The sequence below is a fragment of the Pelodiscus sinensis genome, chromosome 23 (genome assembly GCF_052426305.1).
Source record: "Pelodiscus sinensis isolate ZL-2025 chromosome 23, ASM5242630v1, whole genome shotgun sequence".
Classification (NCBI taxonomy): domain Eukaryota; kingdom Metazoa; phylum Chordata; order Testudines; family Trionychidae; genus Pelodiscus; species Pelodiscus sinensis.
This window is the reverse complement of record NC_143074.1, coordinates 24,484,496-24,497,572: the sequence shown is the minus strand read 5'-3', so window position 1 is coordinate 24,497,572 and position 13,077 is coordinate 24,484,496.

Here is a 13,077-nt window from a genome sequence, read left to right as displayed (position 1 = left end):
CCTCTAGGGATGGAGACTCCACTACTTCCCTAGGGAACCCATTCCAGTGCTTCACCACCTGCCTAGTGAAATAGTTTTTCCTAATATCCAACCTGGACCTCTCCCACCACAACTTGAGACCATTGTTCCTTGTTCTGCCATCCATCACTACTGAGAACAGCCTTCTCCAGCCTCTTTGGAACCTCCCTTCAGGAAGTTGAAGGCTGCTATCAAATCCCCCCTCACTCTTCTCTTCTGCAGACTAAATAGACCCAACTCCCTCAGCCTCTCCTCATAAGTCATATGCTCCAGCCCCCTAATCATTTTGGTTGCCCTCCGCTGGACCCTCTCCAATGCGTCCACATCCTTCCTGTAATTGGGGGCCCAGAACTGGACACAATATTCCAGATGTGGCCTCACCAGAGCTGAATAAAGGGGAATAATCACATCTCTGGATCTACTGGCAATGCTCCTCTTAATGCACCCTAATACGCCATTAGCCTTCTTGGCTAGAAGGGCACACTGTTGACTCATATCCAGCTTCTCATCTGCTGTAATCCCCAGGTCCTTTTCTGCAGAACTGCTACTTAGCCAGTTGGTCCCCAGCCTGTAACAATGCTTGGGATTCTTCCGTCCCAAGTGCAGGACTCTACACTTGTCCTTGTTGAACCTCATCAGATTTCTTGTGGCCCAATCCTCCAATTTGTCTAAGTCACTCTGGACTCTATCCCTGCCCTCCAGCGTATCTACCTCTCCCCCTAGCTTAGTGTCATCTGCAAACTTGCTGAGGGTGCAATCCATCCCTCATCCAGCTCATTAATAAAGATGTTGAATAAAACCGGTCCCAGAACCGAACCTTGGGGCACTCCGCTAGAAACCAATTGCCATCCTGATATCGAGCTGTTGATCACTACCCGCTGGGCCTGACTTTCCAGCCAGCTTTCTATCCATCTTACCGTCCGTTTATCCAATCCACATTCCCTTAACTTGCTGGTAAGAATATTATGGGAGACTGTATCAAAAGCCTTGCTAAAGTCAAGGAATATCACATCCACTGACTTTCCCATATCCACAGACCCAGTTACCTCATCATAGAAGCTAATCAGATTGGTCAGGCACGACCTGCCCTTCATGAATCCATGCTGACTATTCCTGATCACCTTCCCCTCTTCTAAGTGCTTCAGAATGGATTCCTTGAGGATCCCCTCCATGATTTTTCCAGGGATTGAGGTAAGACTGACCAATCTATAGTTCCCTGGATAGTACTCCCTGGATATTACCACAGTACTGTCCTCTTTCAGGTTCTCTTCCATGATCGGCTGATACGCTAGGCAGGGGAAGGCTTTGCCTTCCCAAACCTCCAGCCTGCTCCCCGTGCTCTGCCCCAAGAATGCCTGCTGTACGCATTCTGGGGGCAAAGTGTTGCTGACCCCAACGCCCGCCCTCCCCGGTGCTCTGGGGTCATGTGCTGCCCTCCTTCCTCCCTGTGCTCCAGGGCTGGGGAGGCTGGGGCTGCGTGTGTGTCTGCCCTCCCGATGACGGGAGAGCGGGGGGGGGGGGATGTGGTGCACTACCCTGCTTCCCTGTGGGAGTGGGGAGGCAGCTTGGCTCCAATGGGGGCGGGGCCTTAGCAGGAGGGGCATGGTTGAGGTGGGGACTTGCCTCCCCCAACCCTACTGTCACCGACTGCCCATGGACTTTTCCATACCTCAGCCTTCTGCAAGAGATGAGGACAGTTGATTATTTTATTACATCAGCTTTTCAGTCTCGAGAGGATTCAAATTAGGCTTTTCCAGCTTGTTGGCTAGAACGAAGCAGGAACAACTTGCTTCTCCCCTCTTGCTCCCTGGCATCCGTGTACAGTGGTATTCATGCCATGCAGTGCTCCTGCCAGCCATTTTTCTTCTGAATAGGGCTCTGCAGGGACCCAAATGAGACTAAAAACTTGGTGGTTGTTTTGAACTTTTTATGGTTGGATTTTTTTTTTTTTTTTTTTGGCTCAGTGAGCCTTTTCTGGAGGAAGAATTAAGCAATTACAGCGTTCTCACACTCCAGACACTGCAGTTCCACAAGAACAGCTGATATCTCATTATTTCATTGCTGCGTGAAAGCAGACACGCCTACAAAAGACAAACACATCTGCTGGAAAGGAGCCACACATGCCCCTATTCCAGATCACACGACACGTCAGATCAATTCCATTGCTAATGAATTGTGGACGGGCCATTGCTGGGCCAGTGACAGCGATCAATTGTCAAAGCAGCAAGGGAGGTTACCAGTTACGAACACAGACACACGTGGCTTGTAAATCCCTGCATACCCATTCTGTGTGCACCAGTCCCAGCCCTAAATATCAAGGAAAGGGGCTAATAAAAAATAGCAGAGTTTTTCTGGCATCCCTTGGTGGCCCATCAGGGCATGACTCACCCAGCTGCCAGCCTCCATGGGTAGGTCGCTGTCTCTGCAACTCAAAAGCAGGTGTGTCCTGTGACTCCTCAGGGGGAGCCCCTCTTTCCCCTCAGGGAGTGTCAATATTTTGGGTGGTCTCCCAGGATCTGGTCATCCCTTCCACTAGGAGACTTGTCTGACCAACAAGCTACCTCAGTCTCAGGCTGCAACCTGGCTTCTCTCCCAGGAGCTCTGCTCTTCTTCCTGGTCAGCCTTATCTAGGCATGGTGTCCTGCTTTAACGCCCCTCTCCAGGCCTGACATCTGCTGTGGGTGCCCCCAGAGCCTCATTAACCCTCTCCTTGCCCGCACGGGGAAACATCGCCCCATCCTGAGCCATCGATACCACTAGTATTTGCTGCTCCGTGCTGAAGCAATAACGGCTCCCCGTTGTGCGGCTGCTTTCCAGGGTCACCGGGGCAAACGAATCGCTTTGGTTGGAATCGACGTGGTTTGGTTGGAATCGATGTGTCTTTTCTGTCCAGGGCGCGGGGATGAAGTCGCTCACCAGCCAGTGCACCGCCTCATGGCGAGGCAGGGCTTTTCCTCTCCGTATCCCCAGCAACCGGCCTGTTCAGGTCTGCTGGCGCCTCATGTGTTGTGACTCGGCTCTCAGGCCTGTTGTGGTTTTGACTCGCCCCTTGCGCAATCAGCCAGCGTCAATGGCAACAACAGTCCAGCCGCCTTGTGCCAGGCCCCCGGCCCACTGATCCTTATGCCCTCCCTGGGGCCTTGCCTTGGCCCGTAAGGGAGCCCAGCCACTGCCTCTCTCCTGGGTCCAGCCCAGGGCCCCTGCCTCTTCAGAGCGGGGCTTCTTCCCTGGGGATCTTTCTACGGCAACCGGCCTCTAGGCTTTCTTCGGGCCGCAGAGGAAAGGGGACAACGGCAAGGCACAAGCCAACATCGCCCAAATGCGCCCCTGGCCCTGTCGGGGGAGAGTCCTGACAAGCCAAAGCGGGGTCAGTGTCCTCTGGGCAGCGTTTGCAGGAGCCCTCAGGCTGCCTTGTCTTCCGCTCCTTTCTCAGAGCAAATGGGTCCGTCCCCCTCCCCGGGCTGGCCCCGTCTGAACTGGGCGTCTCCCTTTTAAGGCTCCTGAGGTGAGCTGAGAGGAAGAGACTGCGGTGGGGGAGGGGCGAATTGGCGCAAACAGCCAATCTGAACAGGGCAGAGAAGGCTCCTAGACTGTCCCGAGGTGCTGGCTTGGCCCGCGGCTTGGTCTCTGCCCCCCAGGGCACAGGAGGCGGGGGTAGAGGAGGAGAGGCAGGACTCAGGTCCAGGTGCCCTCAGAGTTGGGGCGGGGTCTCCCATGCAGAGTTAAGGGGCCACCAAAGAGCTACGTTCTTTTCTGATGTGCACAGGCGGCGTCTCACAGCGTTCGTTTTTGGCACTTGCCCCCATGAAATGAAATATTTAAGAAAACCAAAAACACCCCCAAGTTTAGATGTGGGAATGAGGAATGAAGAAAGGATAATGAGCTTCCCATTCATAGGCTTTTGTGGGGCCTCAAATTCCGACAGCTGCGTAAATGTGCAGCGCTGATGCCATAAGTCGGCATCCAGGACATGCTTTCACCAGAATTCCTCATAAATAACAACAGTCACCCCCACCTCTCGGTCTATCAGCCCTCCCAGAGAAAGTGCCCGTCACAACACTGCAGACCAGAACTCCAGAGCCATCCATCTGCCTCCCAGGTAGCGAGGAGTACAGGTACACCCCACCACACCTGACCTTACCGCTATGTATACCTGTATGTGTGTGGAGCCATCTTACAGTGGCAAAAAACATCTTTGGTTAGAAGGACAGCGCCTGTAATTTCCTGGGACCCCACCCTTCTTAAGCCCACCGAACTAGGAGTTGGGAAAAACCCAGGGGAAAAAAAAAAGAATCCACAAAGAACCCACTCCAAATTTTACTCTAAGTTCAGTGCATGCTGAGACAGGACTTTGGGGGATTAGTGAGCAGTCCACAGATAATCAGAGCTTCATAAAATTTAGGTGATCACTCATTTCTTATTCTACTGCAACATAGATACCGAAAGTCAGAAACTCCTGATAAAACCAAAAGCCTTACCAATAACCAGAACTGCAGTTGACTCTTGATTATACCTTCTTCTTAGCTTCCTAACATTCTGTCTGAGGTAGGCACACAGTGATTCATGGTCAGAACTGGAATTATCTACACTGTACGCTTATTTTGAAATAAGCTATCCTGGAAGAAATACTCCAAAATAGCTTATTTCAAAATAGCACATCTACACTACAGGAAAGCACAGAAGGAAAAGCAGGCTCTCCTAATGTGGATGTGCCACCTCGATTTAGAGCCCTAGGAAGCACTGGGGAATAATTAGTTTGAATAGCCCTGAGTGGGGAGCTTTTTCAAAATAGCAGCAGTGAAGCATCCACACTACAGCTTTTCCCAAATAGCTATTTTGGAAGAGGCGTGATTCCTCATGGAATGAGGTTTACAGAAGTCAGAATAAGCTGTCTGTTATTTCAAATTTATTCCAAAATAACGGAATCGCTGTGTAGATACTTGCATTGTTATTTTGGAATAACAACCGTTAGTCCGAAATAACCCTAAAAGTCCTATCTCCTAGCCTGATCTAACCACTAGGAAGAGAAACACACAGAAAGCTTTGAAGCCCTGCCAAAAATGCACCCTGGCTTCTAACCTCCTGACATCACCACACATCCCTCCTCCTAATTGAATTAATTAAAATTGTTCATGTTTTCATGAAATCCTTTGTTATATATTAATAAAAATGTGATTTAATTTTTGCATTCTCTTCTTATCCGGTTAATAATGACCTTATCTGAATGTGAATGGCAACAAACGTGCTGATCTTTGAACAAGGATCTTTGGAGTTGGAGCTGTTTTGTGGAGAGAATATAGTTTTACAAATAGCAGCAAATATCTTTTCAGCAACTTCTCCTTTGTGTTGAAATTGCCAGAGGGGACTGTAGAGAATCCTGTCAGTGCTAGTGGGTGTTGGTGTGTGCAAGCTCTAACCGCAGGACACAACCGAGAGAGAGAGAGAGGCGAAAGGAAAGAGCGAGCATGAAAAACATTACCAGGAACACAGGCTGCACTTGGGCAGCTGAATAGTCAAGCATCCTAGAAAAGAACCTCGTATGGCTTTTATATTAATCCAGAACGGACTCCTGAATTCAATAGACACAACAGGGTTCAGCGTGAAGACACAGTTAAATGAGGACCCCAAAGGGGGAGCTATGCTGAAAAGTAAATGCCATAAGGTTCATTGCTCTAACATCAATAATATTTGCAGCAATGTAATTTCTGCCATCCTTCAGCATGCTGGAATCTATACTGAGAGAGAGCTGTTGCCAGGTGTGTGTAGGATGGAGATAAATTTGGATCTGGATTAATTAGGGCTGGTTGAAAGAGATGATGGGAACACCCATAGCAGATTTCATTGCCTTGGAATGTCTTCTCCATAAGGAACTGAGCGGCTCTGCAGTTCCAGAGCCCTCCCTCAAAATCTCGCCTGGATAAAAGGGAGCGTTGCAGGTGGTCTGCGCGAGCTCTCTCTGAAGCGCAGTGCTGCCTCATGAGCATGAAATATGGCACCACTTAGCTGTCTCTTGAGCCCCTGGGTGACTTGCATGTATCTGCAGGCCAAGCCAAGAAAGCGGAAAGTAGACACTGAGGGAAGAAGAGATTAATCTAGAACAAGACGTACTGCAGTCTAACGAAGATGGCACAACCCAGCGTCTTTGCACCATCAAAGTGCTGTCGGAACAGCGACAAATGCTCAGGAAGTGGGTAGGCAGCTGTGCCCGCTCAGCTCTGCAGGTCATTGCATTGGGAACACGGAGTCACCATCTCCCTTCCCCTACCCACCAGCTTGTGGGTGGCAGTAGGGGCCTTGCAGAACCCGCTGTCCCCTTTTCATGGCCCCAGAAGAGGGGGTGAGCCTCGTGCCTGCTAGAGTCCCTGCTCAGTACACAGAATGAAGTTAGGGTGTAGCCCAGGGCTACTCCACACGTGGTCCATGGGCTGCATGTGGTCCGTGGCCTGTTTGTTTCCAGCCCATGGTGTGGTTTGGATTTACGCGGGGCTCAACATGTGGCCTGCGGGTGGGAGCCAAAACACAAAAGTAGTCAATAGAATGGTCTTCTGTTGATGTGTGTTTTAGTAGTTAAATTCCTGGACTGTCACTGCTCATTAAAAGTGCTGTCATATGGGTGGAAACCAGGTAACTGTTGCATTTTATTAATATCAGCAGAACTGATTTAAATGGGGCCTGTGTGTTGTGTACTCTTGCCTTAATCTTTGTATTCATGCCTGTCGGTGTGAAAGAAGCTATTTGCATAAATTTGCATATATGTATACACATATATGCAACCACACCTCAGTTGCGGCCCTCGGCATGTGCTGTGAGTATCCTTGTTTCCCCTGGGGCTTCCGAAGTTGAGTAGCCCTGCCATAATCCTCTGTTTGTTCCAATTCCCAGAATGGAGGCAGCAAAGAAACGTGACATCAAGACATCGATGGAAGGATCATAAAACAGTCACTGGCAAAAATTTTCTGGAGGATTGGCACTTGCAGTCATGAGCCCTGCTCACAGCCTTTCCCTGCTGGTGGCACACCAGCTCCTCTGTCAGACCAGGGTTAAATCAATAGAATATGTGGGAGGTAGGGGTATTAATGAGGTTGTGGTGCAGCCAGCTACTTTGCACAGCACTTTGAAGATGTGACATGCTGTCTAAGTGCTGAGTATTAATAACATGTGAGGGGCTTGCCAGCACTAGAGGCATACTGCCACTGGACGGGCCAGGTGCATTCAGCCAAGCAGGACAATCAACATCTGCCAAATACATCTGGCAGGTTTTTCAACAGCAAAGCTGTTGACGTAAATATATAAGTAAGATAAGTATGTCCCTTTGGTCCATCTCTCTACTCTGATGAGGGATGATGATTAAATTCACCAGAGATTACACATAAGTAACTGCGATGGAAATCTAATGGAAAAGTTAGTTCTCACATAGTGTTAGGTGAGGGTTTTGTGGATCTTGGCAAAATTGCTATGCAGCACAACAAATTTTTCTGAAAATATGTTAATAGAATCAAACTAAAAGGACCCCCCCCCCCCACACACACACACACTCATTTAAAGGGGATGGAAGAGAAAGAAGACATACTTGCAAGAACTCTGAAGCCAACTATGGACTTTGCAGGTACAGAACTGCTGGTAGCTGTGTGTTCTCCGGGCTTAATGACAGCACCCCTTCCTTAAACTGACCTCAGAATTTCCAGAGCCTAGAAATAAGACGCTCTATCCTCACCCTCTGGCATAAAGCGACATGCAATTGTTTTCCATTAGGAAAGCTTCTATTAACTCATATCACTTACTAGTTCATGACAGCAAACCAGCATGCGACACGCATTCCCTTTTCCATGAACTCTCTTCTGTTGTTTGTGTATTAAACATGAATGCAAACAGCAGGAGGCTTAAACATCTACGGTGCTGTCTTCTTATTGCATTGATTAATTTCATATGGCACTTGCAAAATTTGCAAACACAAAGTATGTGACTTCTATACTGTATCAGGCAACATACAATGGGATGGCAAAGTGGTCTTGAATTGTCTAATAGAGGTTTCAGCCTACACTAGTATTACTTGGATTGAAGCTTATTATCCATGTTCGTCACCATCAGGGACACACGCTCATGGAAATTCAAGCAGCTTTTCTTAGTGACACTTTAAATTACAGGGGCATAAATATCTTCTCGCCATTCTCTAATAGTAGCTGAGGAACATTGAATTACATGGTAATTACCATGCAGAGACTGGGTAACAGCATGGCTAGTTCTGTGTCATTATGGGAAAGGTACATGGTTATTTCTGTGTTCAAAGTGCTGATTAGTATGAGAATCTATTGTGACTTCACTAACTGTAATTACACAGTAATCAGTATGCGCCTGTAAACAGTCACTGCTGGTATTTATCAGTTAGAGTTACCATAGGATGGAACCACCTCGTCCTGCTATTTGTGTCTCTCTCCCTGTAGCTTTTACCATTTATTTTGTCCTCATAATTGTTGTAAATATTGAGCCAACTTCTGCAGTAAGTTACGCTGGACTTACACCAGTGTAACTGAGAGTTTCATTTGCACACACTCCCACTGGCTGTTGTAAGAACTTAAATTTTCTCTAAAGGTTGGCTTTAATGAACTGATAAACTAATACAAATAAACTCCAGAAAAAAAGCCTCTTACAATGAAGTCTTAAAAAAAAGAACAGCTTCTATCAAAGTGGAATCCTCTAGGATACAAATTACAATTTGCACACTGCAATGCATTGACATTCACTAAATAACATCTCTGTACCAGACTTTATTATAAGCCGGTCCCAATGCATTCGAATAGAATACTATGCTTCACTTAAAATGGATGAACCAAATCACAAGCTAGACTTACTGAGTCTGACATCTCTAAACTGGTGAAAAATCTAGGCTCTGGGCCCAGAAACAGCTGCAAACCTTAAATTAATCTGATCAGAACTTAATTAAAGGACCAATGTACCTTTTGGTGTTTTCACAGAATGCTAGAATTGACCACTTGATGAATGCCAGCTTACTGAAAAATAGTGCTTGACAGTAATTAGTATGACTGGGCAGTTACATGAGAATAAACATTTGTTTAATTAATACAAGTAATAAAGTTTAGAGAAAAAAGGGGAAATTTGTAATAAAGTTTGGAATAATACAAATTCCCTTTAGCTAGAACTATATGTACTTGTTGCTTTGGTGGATGTTTTCTTAAAATGTTGTGAGTTCTCTCTTCAGTCAACAAACTTAACTTGCTGCAATTGGGAATAATTCTTTTGGCCTGTCTACTCACTAAATTGACTACACTTCCCTCAAGGTATAGAGTGAAAACTCACTAAAGGGCAACTAAATGTAGCAGAAATACAGCCCAAAGCATTTGAAGTTTTAGGCTTTTCTATAATTGACATTTCTGACATTGATTTTCGGATAAAAATGGAGAATAATGTGTAATGAATAATGTACATGCAGCCTTAAGAGGACTCTGCTCAATTACATGCCCCAGTATTCTTTATGTTTGGTTGCCTCCATGGCATGAAGCCAAAGTCAGTTGCAATGGCAAAATCTGGAAATGATACTGAGACATCAGGAATATTAAAAGGCTAAATAGGGGACAAGCTAGCAAGATACAACATTGACACTGATTACAAATCTAAATGATTTGTTTAATCTAAATCTCCTTACTTAATATAACCTCCTTAGTGATTCAGACCATGCTCAAGTACCAGCGGGCAAGAAGATGACAACTTTGAATATACTTGGAGAGCAGGATTGTCTCACGGTTAAGAGGAATGCTTTACTGGCATCATTAAGCAGCCATGTTCGCTTGTAAAAAGTATATTCTCCTTGTGTTCTAGTAGGGCCATGTTTGCATACGAACACTGCAGACAGTCTGTTGATCATTCACGGATTGTTACAATAGTGACAAACTTGATTCTCTGCTTTTAAATCAGCCAAACCCCACAAAAACTAAATACCATCTCTCCATTTGTGGAGGTGAAAGCATGACTGCTCAAAGTCCATCTGCCTCATTATTTCTGTTCTTCACGGTAATCCCCCTAATTGCCTCTGTGTCAAACTCTCTCCTTTGTATCCCCTTTCTGAAGTAGACTAACTATCCCTGAGATACTTTCTTAAGCACTTATTCATGACATTTAGATGAAGAGTCTAATACTTAGTTCTTTTCTTCATATGGGAAAAAGAAAGCAGACCCCAGTTCTCAGAACTGCCATTAGCTATCCTGATACTGATGAACCCTAGTAAGTTTCTTAGATTTTTGACCCTGCTTAAATGTAGTGTATGAAACTGTTCTGTATATATGCTGTGTCTTGATGTAGTCATTCTGGGTGTGTCTAGACTACAGGGTTTTGTCGACAAAAGTGGACTTTTGTCAACAAAACTGTCCCTACATCTACAATACCGCTGAGTTCTCTCGACATAACGTCGACAGAACTCGGCAGTTTTGTCGACAGCGGTAAACCTCATTCTACGAGGAATAACACCTTTTGTCAACAGAGTTCTGTCGACAGAGGGCATTATTGCATCTACACTGTCCTTTGTGTCTACACTCTCATGTCGAAAAAGTGGCTTGCTTTGTCAACAGAACTGGATGTAGTCTAGACGTTCTTTGTCGACAGAGGCTTTGTTGACAGTATCTGTCGACAAAGCCTCTGTCGACAAAAGCCTGTAGTCTAGACGTACCCTCTGTTACACCAAGATACTAGAGACTAAGGCAAAATGACCTAAAATATGGGACAAGACAGGGTTCAATCAAGACAGAGTTCATTTACAAAAGAGGGGAAAGGTCTTGAAGGGTCAGAGAAGGAAGCTAACTTTGAAAACAAAAATATATATGCACTTTGGTGCTAGCGTAAGTTGCATACACAAAAATTAGATGTGAAACTAGAATCTGCACCCATGCAAACCTCACTTCTGACGTGCATTGGTTATTTTGTACGTACACTTCTACATGTAGCCATTTAAAAATCTGGGCTTAAATACTTTGAAAATACAGAGATCACATGGTTGCATTGTTGAAGGGGGAGGGGAGTTTCTTTGTCTACAAGTATATTTATTAACGAAGGATAAAAATAATCTCTGGCAGAAATAGTTTAGCTGTATCTAGAGAGGAATAAACTCCTCCAGAGATAGGGAATACTGCTCACCCATTTCTCTCTCTCTCTCTCTCACACCCACACATATCCCCATCAATGTCGCTTCTTCAGTTCAGACACTTGTAATAGAATCTGAATATACCTAAATTCTCCTAGACAAGTATATGCTAGAAGAAGAAAGGCTAATATCTGTGTGCACAGCAGAGAGTAGACTATGACCCAAAAGGGGATTTTGTTGCACATTAAGAGGAAATAATGTCTGATATTGATTATGCTTGTGTACAGGTAAAACCTCTTACATTCCCCAGTCAAGCTGCTCCTTAAACTGTTGAGCTGAACTATCTTGGAAGTGCAACACTGGTAAACCCAAATAATTGGCCTTTTTTTGCTCTATATCATTCATTCAATGTGTTGTCTGGATGAATGGTCAGGACCTTCCTTGTTCCATATACTGCTGCAATACACATCATTTCAACACAACCTCTATAGCAAACTTTTGACCAATTGATTTTTATTGCTGAAGACTCCATATAAGATGCTGGAACTAAATGGAAGCAGATCTCTTAGTTCTCTAATTTAAACCTATATAGATGCTTGAGCTTTGTATAGTTCCCAAGTCAACTTGAAACTTTCCAAAGCTAGTCAGTGGACTCAGGATCTTAGGGTATGTCTAGACTGCATACCTCTGTTGGCAGAGGGATGCAGATTAGGCAGGTCAATATTGCAAATGAGGCAGGGATTTAAATATCCTGCGCCTAATTTGCATTAAAATGGCAATCGCGTTTTGCTGACTCAGCACTTTGTCGGCAAAAAGCGGCAGTCTAGAGGGGGATCTATTGAGAAAGAAAGCCTTCTTCGACAGATCCCTTATGCCTCCTTCAAGGAGGTTTACAAGATCTGTCGAAAAAGGCTTTCTTTCTCGACAGATCCCCCCTCTAGACTGCCGCTTTTTGCCGACAAAGTGCTGAGTCGGCAAAACGCGGTTGCCATTTTTATGCAAATTAGGCAAGGGATATTTAAATCCCTGCCTCATTTGCAATGTCGACCTGTCTACTCTGCATCCCTCTGCAGACAGAGAGATGAAGTCTAGACATACCCATAGTGAATAACTCCAAGAGCTATGGATCCAGCCAGAATCATCAATGCAAAGAGAAAGTGTTTACAAGTCTGAATGTGCAGGATGCCCATGAGCAGGCGGTTAAGCAGAGAAATGGTGTATCTGTCAGTGATACCAACTCCAAGGTCTTCCTACCCTCAGGAAATGATAAACTAGGTTCCCTATTTGCAGTTCTCAATGGGGCTTACCGTAGGAGAGGGTACCCAGAACTGAGGTTAAAAAAAAGGTGGGAGGAAAGAACAGGAGAAAATATCCTTACTCCAAATGCCCATGCTAGTCTCTTCACAATGTACTAAACACTGACATTCTTGCCCCTTCCTTCTGTACATCCTGAATTTTCCATACAGAGTAATTTTAATCCAGCCGCATTTGGAAAACAGTAATGGAGTTAATGCTAATTTAATGCAGAATCAAAAGTAATGAATTAATTCAACTTATCGGCATTCATTAAAAATCTCCCTCTCTAACCGTTACTAAAGCCCCTGTCCCTTGTAGTGTCTTGACACGGGATGTTTTACTGAAGCATCTGTAGCTGGTACTGGTTCTCAGTTCTCTATCAGCATCTAAGTCTGGTATCAGCAATACTCCCTCTAAAAGTCACTCTTGTTTTGCTTTCTTATTTCTCTCCTTTTTGGTTTTTAAGGGAGGTGGCGGCTACACATGCCTAATTCTGTTTTCTAGTTACTTGTTTAAACATATGTCATATTTATCTTGGAAGGCGAAGCACCAAAAATACCATACCTATTTGCAGGAAAACACTGAAATATGCACTTTTCAAATACCTACAGGCTTGTCTTCCAAAACAATATGTTTTATTATGGAAGCATTAGTTGCACCCATAACATTTACGG